A 16,508-nucleotide genomic window follows, 5' to 3' on the forward strand; every position below is an offset into this window, starting at 1 on the left:
GAAATGGCAACACGCTAAATAAACAGCAGTCTTAATAATCGGATCAGCCACAACATACTTGCCAGCATTTGAAGCTCAAATCACAGGGCAATTGCAAGCAGGGGAAGGACAGTGAGTTGTAAGCAGGGGCGGGGCAAGGAGTTATATGCAGGGGCGGGACAAGGTGATGGCAGAGTAGGTAATTGCTTACATTACCATGAGAAACACAATTTATGGATTGATTTACTTTTATAAATAATGTTTTGCTACTTTTCACCAATCCATATTTCCATGTATAAAGTAGAACACTGTGGGATTGGTGGGGGAAAAAAAACAACAGGAAATAATTAAATGAATGATTGCCCACTCAGCAGCTATCATGCTGATTCTCAGGAACCAACAGTGGCAGAGTACATTCTGTGACCACTGCCCCAGGCAATAAAAGAGCTAGTTTTTGTAAGTGCTTCTTATTCAGTGAGGAAATGTGCATGAAAATGTTTTTTTAGTGCAAGCTTTGCAAAAACACTGATACTTCATGGTCTGTTTCACAAAAAAGTCACATAATAAAAGGAAAAGTATGTTGTCAGCTGAAAAAGAAGCTAATAATATCATATTCTTCCCATAGATGTCAATAGGGAGGGGAGAATACAGATCCATGTTACTGATCTGTACTTTCCCCAATGAAATCAATTGAGTCAAACTATAGATCTGTAATTCAACTTCTTTAGAGGATGAAAATGAATTCTGGATGCTTAATTTGAAATGCCATTGACTGCTTTGTCCTTATTTATGCACATGAAGCTATTTGTAATATTGTCGTTATACTGTAGCATCATGTTAAGTTAAATGACCGACTGATACATTTTTAGGGGATTTTCTGCCATGTAGAAATCTATTCCAATTATTTTCTATATAAAACTAGAAGGTGAAACAATAAAGCAATAAAACCGTGAACTTTGTAGCATTTGTATATTTTTTTACAAGTGTTTTGAAAAATAAAGTTATATCAGTTTGCATCAGTTCTGCCGTAGTCTGATTTAAAAAAAATCCCAAACTGCCAATATTGTTATTTTATGTATTTTGTTAAAAAAGTTGTTTTGCCTGCAGATTCCATTCATTCCTGAAGCACCAGCACAAAAAAATAGAAAAAAAATTCCACTGTGACCAAAAGGTTCTAAAAACAGATGCAAAAAGTTAATGAAAACCTAATGCAAATTGATATAATAAAGGATTTATCTATTCAAACAGTTTGTATAAAAACACAATACAGAAATAATAGCAAATAATAAAGGAATCGCATTGTGGAGTAGAGAACCTTAACTGGAAATATATTATGCGCCCGGCATAAAGTTCCTACCCCCTGTTCCATGCTCTACCCCCAGGAAACTGACCAAAGAGAAGATTGTGTTGTTAGTTATTTACTTTGCATACAAACAATAGAGGTGTTAGAATGCACTGAGCATACCATTTACAGAAGGTTTACATACATATGATAAGGCTTACAATTTGGAGTGAAAAATCACACAAAGACCACATAGTGTCATTTATGGAATATTTTAATGTAACTTGTAGATACATTTTAGCAACTGGTGACTGTGACATTTTGGTTATATGTATGCTGTTTATTTTTTTCCATATACTGCTTGCTTTCATTATTACCCTTTGTTTTTAAAGTGGTACTAGTTTATGCAGTTTTATTTGTTCTTAGGTATTTTTTCATGCTTTTACACACTTTTTTATGCAGCATAAAGTTTTCGCTTTATATACTTATAAACTGAAAAGGTAACAATTAAAAGGCATTGATTGACGTATGCAGTAGACTAAATTGGTGTTCTTATAGATTGTTGTCTAATTAGAGAAATGTACTAGTACCACAGCTACTACTAAGGGCAATGATGAAAAATATTAGGTTGCAAAATCATAGTAAAACATTACAAAAACACAATATCATCCTTCTCTGCCAATAATAAACATAGTAATATGACTAAAAAAGACATAATATAAAAAATAACAAAAAGTTCCAAGGACGGTAAACTTAGAGGGGTTTTCCAGCTAGGCTATTTTGCTTAATAAGCTGTATATGTGCTAACAAAGTTATGAACTTAGCTTCACCTTTTCAGTCATTTCCATGCAAATTGTTCCCATGTCTTTGTTTACAGCGTTGCAGCAATAATAATTAAATGTGTGACTCAGGCCTTATTCACATAGCCGTATATATGAAGCTAAAGTAGCTGCGCCCAAAAATCGTGACCATCTGAAGCATTGGATTCCAATGTATTCACCTGATGAGCGATTTTTGGGCACCTAAAAAAATTGCACTGGCAAATATGGCACCTCAGCGACCAAAACAGTGACCGATTTTATAGGACGTGTGAAAAATTGGTCTTGCCCAATCTTTTGCCGAGATATGCTGGAGGCTCCTATAGTCTCCTATGGGTGCTAAAAAAAGGGAGGGGAGGGAGTTTAGCTGAATCCAGCACTGGCAAAAGATGACAGCTGTCTCTATTTAGGCATTAGCAGCCATTCTGAGGATTTCTGCTGACCGAGGCATTTCTGCGCTGCAGCAGATTTTTTTGCCGATATGTCGCCTGTGTGAATGGCAGCAAACATAGATGAACGATTAACTGGCTGATCATCGTTTGACTATTATGCTTGCCTAAATTGAATGAATCATTCATCGTTCAGTTACTAGCAGTGTTTACACAGAATGATTATTGTTCAGTTTCGTATGATTCAGCAATAAACAGAATGATAATCGTTGTGTGTAAAAGAGTCCTTAAGGTCCTTTTAAACACAACGATGATTGCTCAAAATTCGCTCAAAAACCATCTTTTGAGTGTTAATCGTTGCATGTAAATGTGCCCATCTTTCACTTTTCTGCCGAACGATGATTTTATGTTCTGCATAAAATCCATTGTTCAGCAGAAGACTTGTTAGCAGTGACTTCACGCTGTGTTCTCTGCACGGAGCGCTGATGACATTGCCTCAGCTTTCAGCCCCGCGGCAGAACAAAGGGAATGTATTCAGAGAACAGACCACCCGCTGTTCTCTGAATATAGCTCCCAACTGCTCACACACATTAATAATCTACTAATTGGCATTAGTACCAATTACTAGTTTATGCAAAATAATCACTCAAAAGCCATATTTTGAGTGATCATCTTTGTGTGCAAAAGGTCCTTTAGGCATCTCCTGTCTGAAGTGGTTGTGTCAGTAAAGGTGTGACCACTATACAATCAGGATCAATGGGCGACCCGCCCGTCAGAGTCCCATAAATTATGGCATATCCTAGCAATAGAGCATCAGTTTCTGTGATGGAAAGTCTCTTTAAGAATTTGACATCTATGAGCAGCTTAAAGTGATTGTCTGATTCAGACAACCCCTATCTATCTGAATGAAATTCAAATGATCAGCTTATGCCCCAGGAGGGGGGATTTTTCTTCCTTGGAGGTGCCAGAATGACTCAGGGGAAATATATGGATAGTATTATCTTTGTCAATACAGAAGACAGATATTAGACATCACCCACAGGATCCATGAGTCTTCTGTGGTGATGCAGAGATGGACCAGGTCCTTCAGCTCTGGGGAAGGAGAGCATGTGAGAACCCTCTTTATTTCACCCATATGGAATAATATTGCATACAGAAAAAGGTTACTTAAAGTGGACAACTCCTTCAAGGTAGGGGTTACACTCATATATTTATTCCATGGCTGTTACAATAGCAACTGTCACATCTTAATATTTTGTGTCGTGTCGGTTACTGTAAAATCCCACTGAAGTGCAATCCAATGTATTCCTACGCACTGCAATACTTCTCTAACAACTACTAACTCTGCAAGTGCAAAACGTCATGTTCAGCATGCAAACTGAGAGAGAGGGAGTAAAATATAAAAGTGGCCAGCAGAAAATGTAAATTTACTTGTAGCGAATGTCTTAATGAACGGCGCTCACTACAATAAAGTAAAAAGACCAGGTGTCACAAAATTTGTCTTCTATAGTGCAAACTAGTCCTATAGGGTTTTTATGGCAGTTTATGTAAGACACAAGGGGATTGCCTGTTCAGTTGTTCCCTTAGGCACCAGAGAGACCAGAGTTGTGTGATTGGTTGTCATTAGTTACAGTACAAGAATTCTCTATAAATACAACATTAGCAGCTACACTACAAATTCATGACTACTTCTAAAAACTCCATTTAAAATCTAAAAACTGAGTTGTGGCAGAAGCTAGCCCCTATATCCCAGAGCAGGGGCGTAACTAAAGGCTCAGGGGCCCTGATGCAAAAGGTGAGCTGGGCCCCCCTCTATCTGTATCTGTACCCGTACCCATACCTAAACCATGCTGCACAGAGGCATAACTTGAAGCTTCTGGGCCCCAAGGCAAAACCTGTGACAGGGGCCCCCGAACTATAATGCTTTATTCATAGTACTGGGCTCCCTATAAGAGAAGAAGCCTTATGGGCCCCCTAAGGCTCCTGGGCCCGAGTGCAACCGCATCCCCTGCACCCTCTATAGTTACGCCCCTGTCCCAGAGCCTCCAATCTCATTCCCAAAGGGTCCAAGAAATTAAGGTATGCTTGTCAGGATCCTCACACTGGGAAGCTGGTGGTCGCTGGTGATTTTCTTTTCCTATCATACACCCGGCCATCTAGCTTCTTTCAGCATTGTAGTGAAACATTGGAGGGAAACTGGTGCAAGAACCTATCCTATAGTTGTCTACGGGACAGTTCAAGACATTTGGCACATACCTTCCAGCCCAGAACAGGAAAAACATTGCATGCAACGATTTTTTTGTCTGGCTATGTCCAGCTATGAATGTTGGACCAGAGCCAAACGTACTTCAAAATGGCGTCAGTTGCGTCTAGCTCCAATATGAAAATCAATGGCCAGACACAACAGCCTTACAAAGTATCTACCTAACCTTCCCTTAGTTTACAGCACCAATGATTATCAGCAGTCTGGTGTTGGAACCCTGACAAACAGTACCCATATCTCAGCTTCCTGGACCCTGTGTGTGAGATGCGTAGGGCAAGACAGATACGATCCTGGAGTCAACTTCAGATGCATCAGAATTTTTAGGCCTTTAGTGGATTCAAGTTTTCATTATGCAGTCTCATAATAGATGTTAAATAGATATTAAAGATGAGCAAGTATACTCGCTAAGGCACATTACTAGAGCGAGTAGTGCCTTAGCCGAGTATCCTCCTGCTCATCTCTAAAGATTCGGAGGCGGGCGCCGGTGACAGGTGAGTTGCGGTGGGGAGCAGTGGGGAGCGGGGGGGGGGGGGAAGAGGGAGAGAGAGAGATCTCCCATCTGTTCCTCCCCGCTCTCCTCCGCCGGCCCCCAATTCTTTAGAGATGAGCGGGGAGATACTCGGCTGAGGCACTACTTGCTCGAGTAAAGTGCCTTGGCGAGTATACTCGCTCATCTCTAATAGATATATATCAGCTAAAAGATGTTAGCAGAAGTTCTGAATATAAACACACTGGAAGACACCAAGGCCATATGATGCACATGAGCATCCCATATTAAAGGGTGTGTACCAGGATCACATGTTTTCCTCTAACCCCTATCCAGACCCCCGCTGATCTCGAGAACTGATCTCAACGGTGAGACCCCCACTGCTCAGTAAGCTATCCCATATTTTGTGGATAGGGGACAACTTGTGATCCTGGTACAATTGCCATAGGGGTCTATATCATTATAGATCTTAAATACTATGTCAATGCATTTCATTGGACCAGTTGCATCACGATTCTTTACATGCCATATAGGGGAACTGAATTCAGTGTTTTTAGAGTAAAACTTGATTCATAAAACGTAATCTAACTCAGGACTTGAAGATTGTAACACAGTCCATGGACCACATAATAGGTCAACATGCATAATTCTTGTGTGCATGAGGCCTACCTATGAATGACCTCCGGATTGTGAGCTCCCGCGGTCAGTGCTTTCTTCTATTTAATCCTGAAACTCTTCCACTCTGATAAGAATGCCTCCTGCATTGTTCTGCTTCTACGCATATTTTGTTCTGCATTTTATGATACAGCATCATCAAAGGACGATGTCACTATTTAGTTTCCTTCAGTTCATTTTACAACCCACCAAGTCTGACCTCGGTGCTTAAAGAAATGATGACGGAACTGATGATGACTTACATGCAAAAGTATGACTTGCCCGATCCTTTACATGTCAGCTGACAGAGCCTTGTATGACACAATTTAACAGTCCAAGTTCTGTCCCAGTTTAAAACTGATCGAACTCGGACTTGTTAAAGTCAATGTGTGTATTCACATGTGCAATTTTTTTTCATAGGCTAATAGACCGTGTCAAAAAGTCACAACATGTCCTATTCTGGTGAGATTCTCGGACCAGAGTCAGCCATTCAAGTGAATGGGTGCATTAAAAAAACGGAAAGCACTCTGATGGCATGCATGTTGTGCCCCCTATTTTTTTTTTCATGCACCCATTGATTTTAATGGGAGTTTTAAATGTCATCAGTTGAACCACCTTCCATTTTTTTGAGGTGCGTGAAAACCGGATGATGCTCGCACATTAAAAGTGCAAATCAAGAATCAGGCTGATACACCTGTGCCAGAAGATTGATCATTTTTTTTTTCGCGATCCAAATGCCCGTTCCCTTGCTCGCGTGTTACACCTTTCCATAGAGTAGAATTGCAATTAAATGCATGATTAGAATCGTCTGTCTTCTTTTCCCCGGTAACTCCCTTCCCCTTCCTTTTTTTCAGCTCCCATAGAAGTCTATGGCAGCTTTCTGCGCAACATGGACAACAATAGAGCGCGGAAAAAACACATTTGTCTGCATGAATCTATTGACAGTGAAGGGATCGCTTTACTGCGTTATACTGGCAAGACTTTCACTTATGGAAATGCCTCTGCAAATACGTTCGTCCGAATCCGCGCTGAGGGTATATTTACAGGGAAGATTATCACGCTCGATTTCCGTGCTTTGCGAGATGCGCAGAAATCGCACGTTTAAAGAACCCATTCATTTAAATAATCTATTTACTTGTGCGATTTTTTTCTCGCAGTGATGCTGCAAGATGTAAAAACTCCTGTATGTCCTATTATGGGGCGACCTTGTTCAGGAATCGCCCATGATTTACTAAGCAAGGGAAAAAAATTGTGTTTGACCCGCACGTAAAAGCGGTTTTCATGGCAGTGTGATTTTCTATTTTTACTATTATAACATCGTGAGATTTCGACACATGTGATAAATTACACGGGCAGCTCTGCGATACGCTTTTCTTACAAAATGCATCACGCTCACCGGAAGAAGTTGCAAGTTTACAAGTGCGATGTCGCGTTGCCTGTGTACGGCCTCGGACTGATCAGATTATCTGCCCAATACAAAATAATTCTAATGAATGCAAATAAGCATGAAAAACTGATATATCTATATTTTAATCACTTTCTATAGACGATTATGGGCATATTTTAAATTAAAAACAGACAATGGTAGCACATGCTGCGTATTTTAAACACCTCGTGAAAAAAACGCACATGTGAATAAGCCCTATTAGGGACCTTTTGCACAGGCCGCATGACCAGAGCAGAAGCTGCGTTAAATTCTGCATCAAAATCCGTGGATTTTAATGCGGAATTAAAAAAGGGTTAAAACCTGCCTGCAATTCTGCATCAAAATCCTCAATTAGACCTGTAGATTTTGGTGTGGAATGCTGCGGACTTGGCTGCGTTCTGCGGCGTAATTCCGTCCTGTGTGAAAGGTCCCTTCATTAACTCTATCGTAACACGGATTAAATATGGCTTTTGAAATCCGCTCATCTGAAAGCGCCCTTACGTGTAATAAGCTAAATATCTATTTGCTGATCAAAAATACGCAAGCTCGCTAACTGTATATGACGAAGCGATCAAATAACTCTACCGCGCGCTTCTGCGCTGTTCAATGTACAACCTGAAAAATAAATCCCCCCTAAAAAATGATTAAAAAGCCCAAATAAATTATACGCTAAAAGGCATTCAATAAAATATATTAAAATATAGACATATCAAGTATATAAAAGCAAGTATTTAAATGCCTCTATGTGTACATGATGTAATATACTATTAATGGTCTATAAAACACATCATATAGCAGGCGTATAACCAACATCCACCTCATACAAACAGAATAGAAACTCACCCATTCTCCAAAGTGCCCGCCGAGGTTTACAGTCTAATATTCGTAAACCACACAGGACTGTTTATGGATGGAGGTTGTGGAATCAGAGCCGCGCGGCCAAGTGCTGTGAGTGCGAGCAGCCAGCCGGATGGAATGTGGCACGCAACACATATTCCACTGCGAGCGACGCTTGTTGGGATGATTCTCGTCCTGGCACCAGTTTACAGCAAGTCATCACCGACGAGTTTATTGTCGATGGCCCTGTCAGACGGATGTCCTGCACAACACGTGGTTTAGATTTACCTGAAACCGCAGAGCTTACAGTCTAAGGGCTCGTTCACACGAAGCGCATTCCAGTCGCACAAATACGGCGTGTGTTTGTATTACCGGGAAGTACTTATTCTTGCCATTTTTGGCTGCGTGTTTTTGTGTGCGCATAGATAAAAAGGCGCACAAAATCACATTGATTTGTGCATACATGCACAGCGAAGATGCCAGTTTTCTGCATATGTTGTGCGCATTTACGCCCGCCAATTGATTTCAATGGGCCTCTGTCGTGCGCACCAAGATAGGTCATGCCGCATATTTTTTTTTACACAATCGCATATAAATAAGGCCGCATCCACACAGGCGATTTTCTCGTGAAGTGACAGTGCTACAAATCGCATGCATGTGGAGCCCGTGCTTTCTTATGGTTCATCCACATCAGCGATGTTTTGTAGCCTGCGACATTGAAAGACTACAAAATCGCGACATGCTCTATACACCCGTGATTTTCTATGTTTTGTAGCCCATGTTTCCCTACAGAGCCTCCTTGTTTATCACATCGCATAGCAGGAACTTGGGATTTTCATGCTAAGTGATGCAAGTTTAACATTAGAATATCCTATTAATCTTCTCGCTACAAAATGGCGGGTGGCAGCGACATAATGCTACATTTTCCCCAAAAACGCTACAAAATCATGTCTACATAGCAGCGATATCGCTGTCACCCATGTAACTGCACCATCAACCTTGTTATGTAGCGCTAACTTATTTCCCAGCGTTTTCAGGTATCTTTTTTTTCATTAATTAGCCCCTCCACCAGTTTACCGACCTCAGAAGGATGGGAGGCAGAGTCAAGCTTTAGCCAGCTACCTGAAGCAAGTGGGGATTGAACCTGCAACCTTCAGGTCATGAGTGAGAGTTTAGGACTGCATTCTGCTGCCTCAGCACTCTACACCACGCGAGGATGAACAGACCACAATGGGGTCTATTCACTGTGTATTATGCACCCAAGATTTGCTCATGTTATACGTTGTGCAAATACGCTCATGCGAACAAGCACATTGCTTGAGGGCAAAAACACATGGGCGCATGAGCTAATATGCTCGCTGCAGCGGAGCGCAATAGCGCATTAACCTTTTTTTATTATTATTATTTAAACTCAACGCTATTGCACGCAAGTTTGAAAAAACGAAAGCCGAGAGATAGGTAATTCCCTATTTTTCTTGCACGTAGGAAGACTGGACAGGGCTAGTTTCACACGGGCGAGCGCGATTTTGCCGCAAGAAAATTGTCTTTGCTCCAGCCATTTTTGAGCATCACCGATGCTTTTTTTTAAGAATAATCTCGCATTGCTGCTGCCTGCGATAAAATTACGCGATTTTTTATCGCAAGGGTCAATAGGACTTTCTACTTTCAAAATCGCATTGCAATGCGTGCTTGTTGCGATAAAAAGAATCCTCCATAGGGAAACAAGGGAGACAAAAAAAAAAAATCGCACATTGCAGATAGATAGAGCATACCACGATTTTTTCTCCCGACATCGCCTCAGTGAAAACATCGCAGATGGGAAGGAAACCATTGAAAAAAATCATTAGTTTCCTAATCTGCTTTTTTACTGACTATCGCATTAGGCGAAAATCACGTGATTTTCTCACTCGTGTGAAGCCACCCCAAGTCCTATCTTTTCTCATGCGTAGTATTAACGTGCGAGAATCCCAATAGGGAAAATGAAACCATTGAAGTCATGGCCTTGTTTCGTGCCGTCATACGGCCGTGATTTTCACGGCCACATAATGGTCAAAAACACGCCCGTCTGTTTAGGCCCTAAGGGCGAGCACCCACTGGTGTTTGCGTTTCCCGCGGGAAAAAAAACGCAGCGTTTTCGCCGCGTGTCCCGCGTTTTTCCGCGCGTTCTTTCCGCGCGTTTTCCGCTGCGTTTTCGCGGCTTTGCCATTAATTTCCATGGAGAAAAATAAGGACACATATGCAACTGACAGTTCCTATGTTAAAAACGCAAACGCAACGCAAAAAAAACGCCAGTGGACAGGAACACATGTTATCTCTATGCCTGTGCAGGAAAAACGCAAAACGCAAAACGCAGATAAAAAAACGCCAGTGGGTGCTCGCCCTAAATGCTATTTGATTTGTTCCTGTTGATGTACTTTGAGGAATCTCTGTATGTTCTTGGCTGATAGCGAGGAAGGGGTTAATTACATCGCAAACATATGACATTTCACACCGGGATTCGAGGTGCTGTACGGAAGGTGCTGTCCGGCGCTATTCGCGTTCCAGTCTTTTTGCAGGAAACATTAGAGACTCTCAGAAGATGTAATTATCAGCGCGGTGCTGTGAATGGGAGTTGTGTCTCACCGCTGGTAATATCGCAGCGTCCGATGCTTCAGAGGCTCCTGATAAGCGCCGAGCGCGGCTTCCTGTCTGTGTATTACACCCCGCGACAACAATGACACTGATTTACAAATATCACCATAGTATTGTTCGGATCAGCGGTGTTACTCTGCGAACGCAGGCCATTATTAAAATTGTTATTACGTTTACAGTCGTCAGACTTCTCAGATGATTTGGGCATTGTTGTTATTCTATTCTCTCGCTTGCATAGCACCAACATATTCTGCGGTGTTGTACACGTCTTCTCAGCTCTCCCTGTCCCCTATGGGGCTAACAATCTAAATTCCCAATCTCAGACATATTCACTATTTAGCAGGGGAAATTTACTAAGCCTGACACCTCCTGTGCCAGGTTTAGGGCAAAAACACGTAGGCGCATGCGCTAGTACGCTCGCCGCTATAGAGTGTATTAGCACATCAACCAGATTTTTTTTTGACTATTCAAACTCTACTCTTTTGTAGGCTAGTTTGAAAAAAAAAATCTGAAAGATAGGTCCTGTCTAGAGATGAGCGAGCACGCTCGGTTAAGGCAGATACTCGAGCGAGCCACGGTCTTCTCGAGTATCTGCATACTCATCAGAGCAAATGCGGGGGAAGGCGGCGGGGTGGAGCATTTGCTCGGACGAGTATGCAGATACTCGAGAAGACCGATCCTCGCTCGAGTATCTGCCTTAACCGAGTGTGCTCGCTCATCTCTAGTCCTGCCCTATCTTTCTCGTACATAGAAAAACTACTTGTGAGAAAGATAGGGCAAGTCCTCACTTTTCTCGCGCACAAGAATCCCGCTAGTGGAAACAAAACTGTTGAAACCAATGGTTTAGTTTCATCCCATTATGCGGATATGATTTTCCTGGCTGCAAAATTAGACTAAAACACACCCACGTGTTTAAACCCTTAGTAAGATTTTCCCTGGCGCATGGTCCTCTGAATACATGAAGGGCACATGCCTTTTCGTGTATTAAGCACATCCCCAACACAGAAATGTATGTCTGCTCCAGATACCTGGCATAATTTTTGCCAGTTTGTGGCATAAATTATGCATAAATCTGTCAGTCCGCCCCTTCCCAACAAGCCCCTCTGGCCTTTTGGGAAAGTGGCGGTGTCGGTGCAGGAGGAAGGAAAGTTGCTAAATTTTTGTGCGATCACAACTTGCACAAAAATTTGCGATTTTTCTATCCCAGAATTCCAGGGCAGAGTAAATGTCCCCCACTATGTTTTTGGAGGGTGGGAAGAAAGTCTCACAAATGTAAGAGGGCGTTATGCCCAGAGGTGTCCTGGTTAACCAGGTTTTATTGATGCTGATACAGTGTGAAGGAAATCTGTGTGCTGATCTTTAAAGGGGTATATCCATCTCGGGAACCCCATTCAAATATGCCGTAAATGCGAAAATAAATTACCCACCAAAAACATGTTTTCTTGAAAATCCTCAGTCTTCGTTGTAGTTGTTTACTACTTGTTGCTAGGGTAATTGACCATCTCCACTATGGTGTAAGGGGGAAGCACTGCCCGCTTTCCCTCATACAGGGCAGTGGCATGCAACAGCTGTCACGGGTGTCTCAGGAGCCGCAATATTAAGCCCCACCCCCGACGCATGACTTGATCAGGAGGGTGAGAGTGGAGGCTTGCACTTGCGCTTTGAAGAAACATCCGGCTCCCTTGCCAGAGAGCAGAGGCAGGGAGCCGGGGATGATCGGTGCAAGGCGCCATTCTTTAGAAACCTTGGCTCCTGGGGGAGAGCTCTACCCCCTTCCTGACCCAGTGGTAACATGGCTAGTGCATAACTCCCAGAATTACGGCCCTAGGAGGGATAATATATTAATCCAGGCCCTTCTTCAGCTGATAGTATGGCTGGCGATGGCCATCTTTGCAATAAAAGGAATTGTAGCTGCATACTGCAGAGAATTGACGCAGCTTCAAAGGCCGAAGAAGTGCTGCCTCCATCTCTGTCTGTCACTGCTATGCCACACACAATATCACCACTTGCTTCAAAACTGGCGCAGTCAGCAGGATGGCATCAGGGATGGCGGTAGATAACAGCGAACCACTGCAATTCCCAAGTTTGCCCAATGATTGAACAAGGACAAGCAATAAAAAAGTCGGAGGGTATGTAAGAGGAAAGTGCTGCATGTTTCCCCCTTTCAGGACAGCTGCATGCAGACACTATTATGAGCTGCTCAGGAGCCGTGATATACTGTCCCCATCCCATGGTCCATAACTTGGCTGAGAGGGGGACCTGGGAGGGTGGTGACTGGTGCTAGCCAGCACCAGTCTGGTAAGCATTGCAGCACTTTGGGGAGAGACCATGCTCCCCTGCCAGAGAGCAAAGGCAGGGAACAGGGGGTGATTGGTGCATTGTGCCTTTCTGTAGAAGACTCAGCAGAGGCTGCAGGGAGTCTCATCTACAGGATGATTGTATTGGATCATTGTTAAATGCCATGATTGTAATTTAAAACAATGAAAATAAATCAAGAGTAAATGTCAAGCTTTTATGATAAATATTCTGACCAATGCTATAGAAATTGATTGTGTTAAAGGGGTTGTCCAGTTGTAAACCATTTATAGATCACCTGCATGATAGGTCATCAATAGAAGTTCAGTAGGGGTCTGCCACCCTGGACGCCCATTGATCAGCCTTATTGCTATTGCAAGCCATTCACTTCAATGGAAACTTTACCTGTAGCATGAATGGAGCTCTCTGCTTCCAGCATAAATGAACTCCGTGCAGGAGTGCACCACCACAGGGAATAGCTGAATCTCTAGAATGGCAGACCCCCACATATCTACTAGATTTACAACTAGACAACCCCTTTATTTATTGATATTTTATTTGTATTAGAGGTTGTCCAATTCTAAACTATTTACGGCTGATCCGCAGAATATGTCATCATTATAATAGATTGGATCCATCACTAGAGACCCATCATTTTTGCACTTAGAGCCATCTACTTCCTGCAGAAATCTGCTGTTATCACTGCTGTGGCCTGACTTGATATTGCAGGCCACAGTCATTTCAATGGGAACTTGCCCTGCAATGCCAAGTTGGGTAACTGCAGTCGGAAAAGAGCTATCTGCTTCCTAAAGAAATCAGCTCCGTGTACAATTTCATAATTCCAGAGAACAGTTGACCAGTGGGGGTACCTAGTAACAGACCCCCAGTGATATACTATTGATGACCCATCCTGAGGATGGGCCACCAATATTTACAACTACACAACCCCTTTAAGATTGGTATTCCATAAAATGCTGCCCTTTGCACTGAAACAGCCAAAGTACTAATAGAAGAGACTGAGTTGTTTGGATTCTTTCTTGATCCAATTGGTCATCAATACATGGCTTTGTTATACAGCTCCTATGTACATATGTATACAATTAAAGATGCATGAACAAAATCTATGGGTCCTAGCCTATGGTGGCCATAGCCTGCTATGGGCCCATACACTTTTTCCATGCATCTTTATTTGTATACATAGGTACATAGTTTTTTCCCTTATGGATATATATATGTAGAGGCATCATACAGAAGCACATGGACAGCCTATGGGTCTGTAATGTAGTCATTGCTGTCAAATGCAAATCATATATAATGTACTGTTAACTTGGAGTAATCAATAAGAAAAATAGTAGTCCTATTGTAGACTGTGGCATCTTCCACTGTTTCAAAAAAACCCTTTTAAGACTTCAAAAACACAGGATGGGGCAAACGTCACCATTCAAAGACCTATAAAAAATTGTAACAGTTGTTATTCCATGGTGTTTTGGATGACGCCTTTTAAATTCCTCAGCAACCTCTCCCGGTACCAACAAGCAGCAGAAATTCAATGTAATCTTCCACACTCAATTTAAACAGCATCCTTCCCAGATGGTGAATTTGGCGCCATTCTGTGTATTATTCATATCCATTAACACTATGAAACATTCTGGGTATTGAGGGCTCCTTTAATGAAATATGTTATGTCCAAAAATGGGAAGGGCATTACGTGGCCCCCAAAACAAAACTTTACCCTGTCTAGTACAGATAATATTGAACAGCTGTCCTTAAAGCACCATCTGCATGGACTCATAATGACCACAATGCTTGATAATGATTTTAACAGGATCAATAATTTCACCATCAGGCGTGTCAGGAGCCTTGGTTATTGCATTTGAAGGATGAAGGCAATTGGTCTCCATGTGTTCATTTTTCCATTACATCAACAGGACTCAGGGATGTTAAAAATAAACTACTTTGTGAAGTCAATGGAAGCCGTCCGATCCGCAGCCCGTCCGCAGCTGACACTGCAGATGGGCCGCAGAATCCGTGTCATCGCCTAATGATGGCGCCACATAATCTGTACTGTGCCGGCCAGCACGTCTTCAATACAGATTATGAAGAATCTACACAAGTACGTAGGGATCACCAGCCGGGCACAGGGTCGGGTTCCGCCGCGGGATCCTGGATGCGGAATCCAACCCTGCCGTGTGCTTTCCACCTTAATGTGTCCCTTTATGTCTAAAACGGCTTTTCAAATATTGCTACATTTTTGCATGCCTTCAGACTTGTGAGAAGGTTACACTAATAGGGTCAAGCTGGGACCACCATTGGTACTCTAGAAGGGTCCCAAATCCATGAAGAATGGAATTCATCACCTCTTGCTTATTCTGTGGAAATCACTGCCCATATGAAATTAGTAATAATAATGAAAAGTAAGAGCCAAGCAATACATTTTGGAGTTTTTCCAAGTATGTTCATTACAGTGCATATAATCAGTAATGGGAGTTCATTCAGATAATCACTGTTTTAAGCCATCAAACGATCCCTATCATATCAATTGAAATCTAGTTTTCTATTTTTTAGGCGTATTTATTGGACATGTTTCGATATTGGCCAAAATGTTGACTGATTGTCGGCCATGACAGTTGGCACATTGAACACACTCGCTGTAAAATTTCAGTACATATTCAACATTGGTTGGAAGCATTGAAGTCCTGAGTTGTACTCCAACCAGGTCAGCATCTACATGGAGCTTCCATGTTTTCCTTGCAGTCCCTTTCTGTTTTTTCTAAGACTCCAAGGGCTTAAACAGATGGGCTCATGCTCCAATACATTTGCTTCTACAGAGCTTATTAGCACATGAACCAGTCAAAATCCTTTTGGGTTTTGGCAATTCAAATTTTGTGCTATTATGCAAAAACGTACGCAAACAAGTTAATCTGTATAAACCCTAATGGAAAACAAAAAAATTGATGGCTTTTTAAAAGTTTTTATACTTTTTTACATATATTACATTCGGTTAATTGTAAACTATTGTCATCTGATGCCCACAATGCATTTATTTACTGAGAATGTGGAATTCTGTTCACACTTCACCTTTTCTGGGAGGGAAAGAGTCAATGCAGCTCTTTAGCATCAGTGTCCACCTTGAGAAATGATTCTCCTGCAGGCGACTGTTCAAGACATTGTATTGATCTAATGCTTTCTGAGTCTCCCTGGAGCTACAGAGAGAATGGATAAAATGGATGGAACGAGTGTGCCACATCAGGAACTATTCAGCAATATATCTCCCGCAATTACTACAGAGCAGGGACAAGCGTGTGTACGTGAATAAATATTACTGATATTCAACAGTTGTAACCAGTGTAAATCATGTGTTGTTCTACCATTTCCCCTGTATAAATCACTCCCTTAGATTATTTTGTGCTATATGTTTCACTCCTGAATATTCTCGTCATACGGAGG

Source organism: Eleutherodactylus coqui, chromosome 11 (assembly GCF_035609145.1).
Source record: "Eleutherodactylus coqui strain aEleCoq1 chromosome 11, aEleCoq1.hap1, whole genome shotgun sequence".
NCBI lineage: Eukaryota > Metazoa > Chordata > Amphibia > Anura > Eleutherodactylidae > Eleutherodactylus > Eleutherodactylus coqui.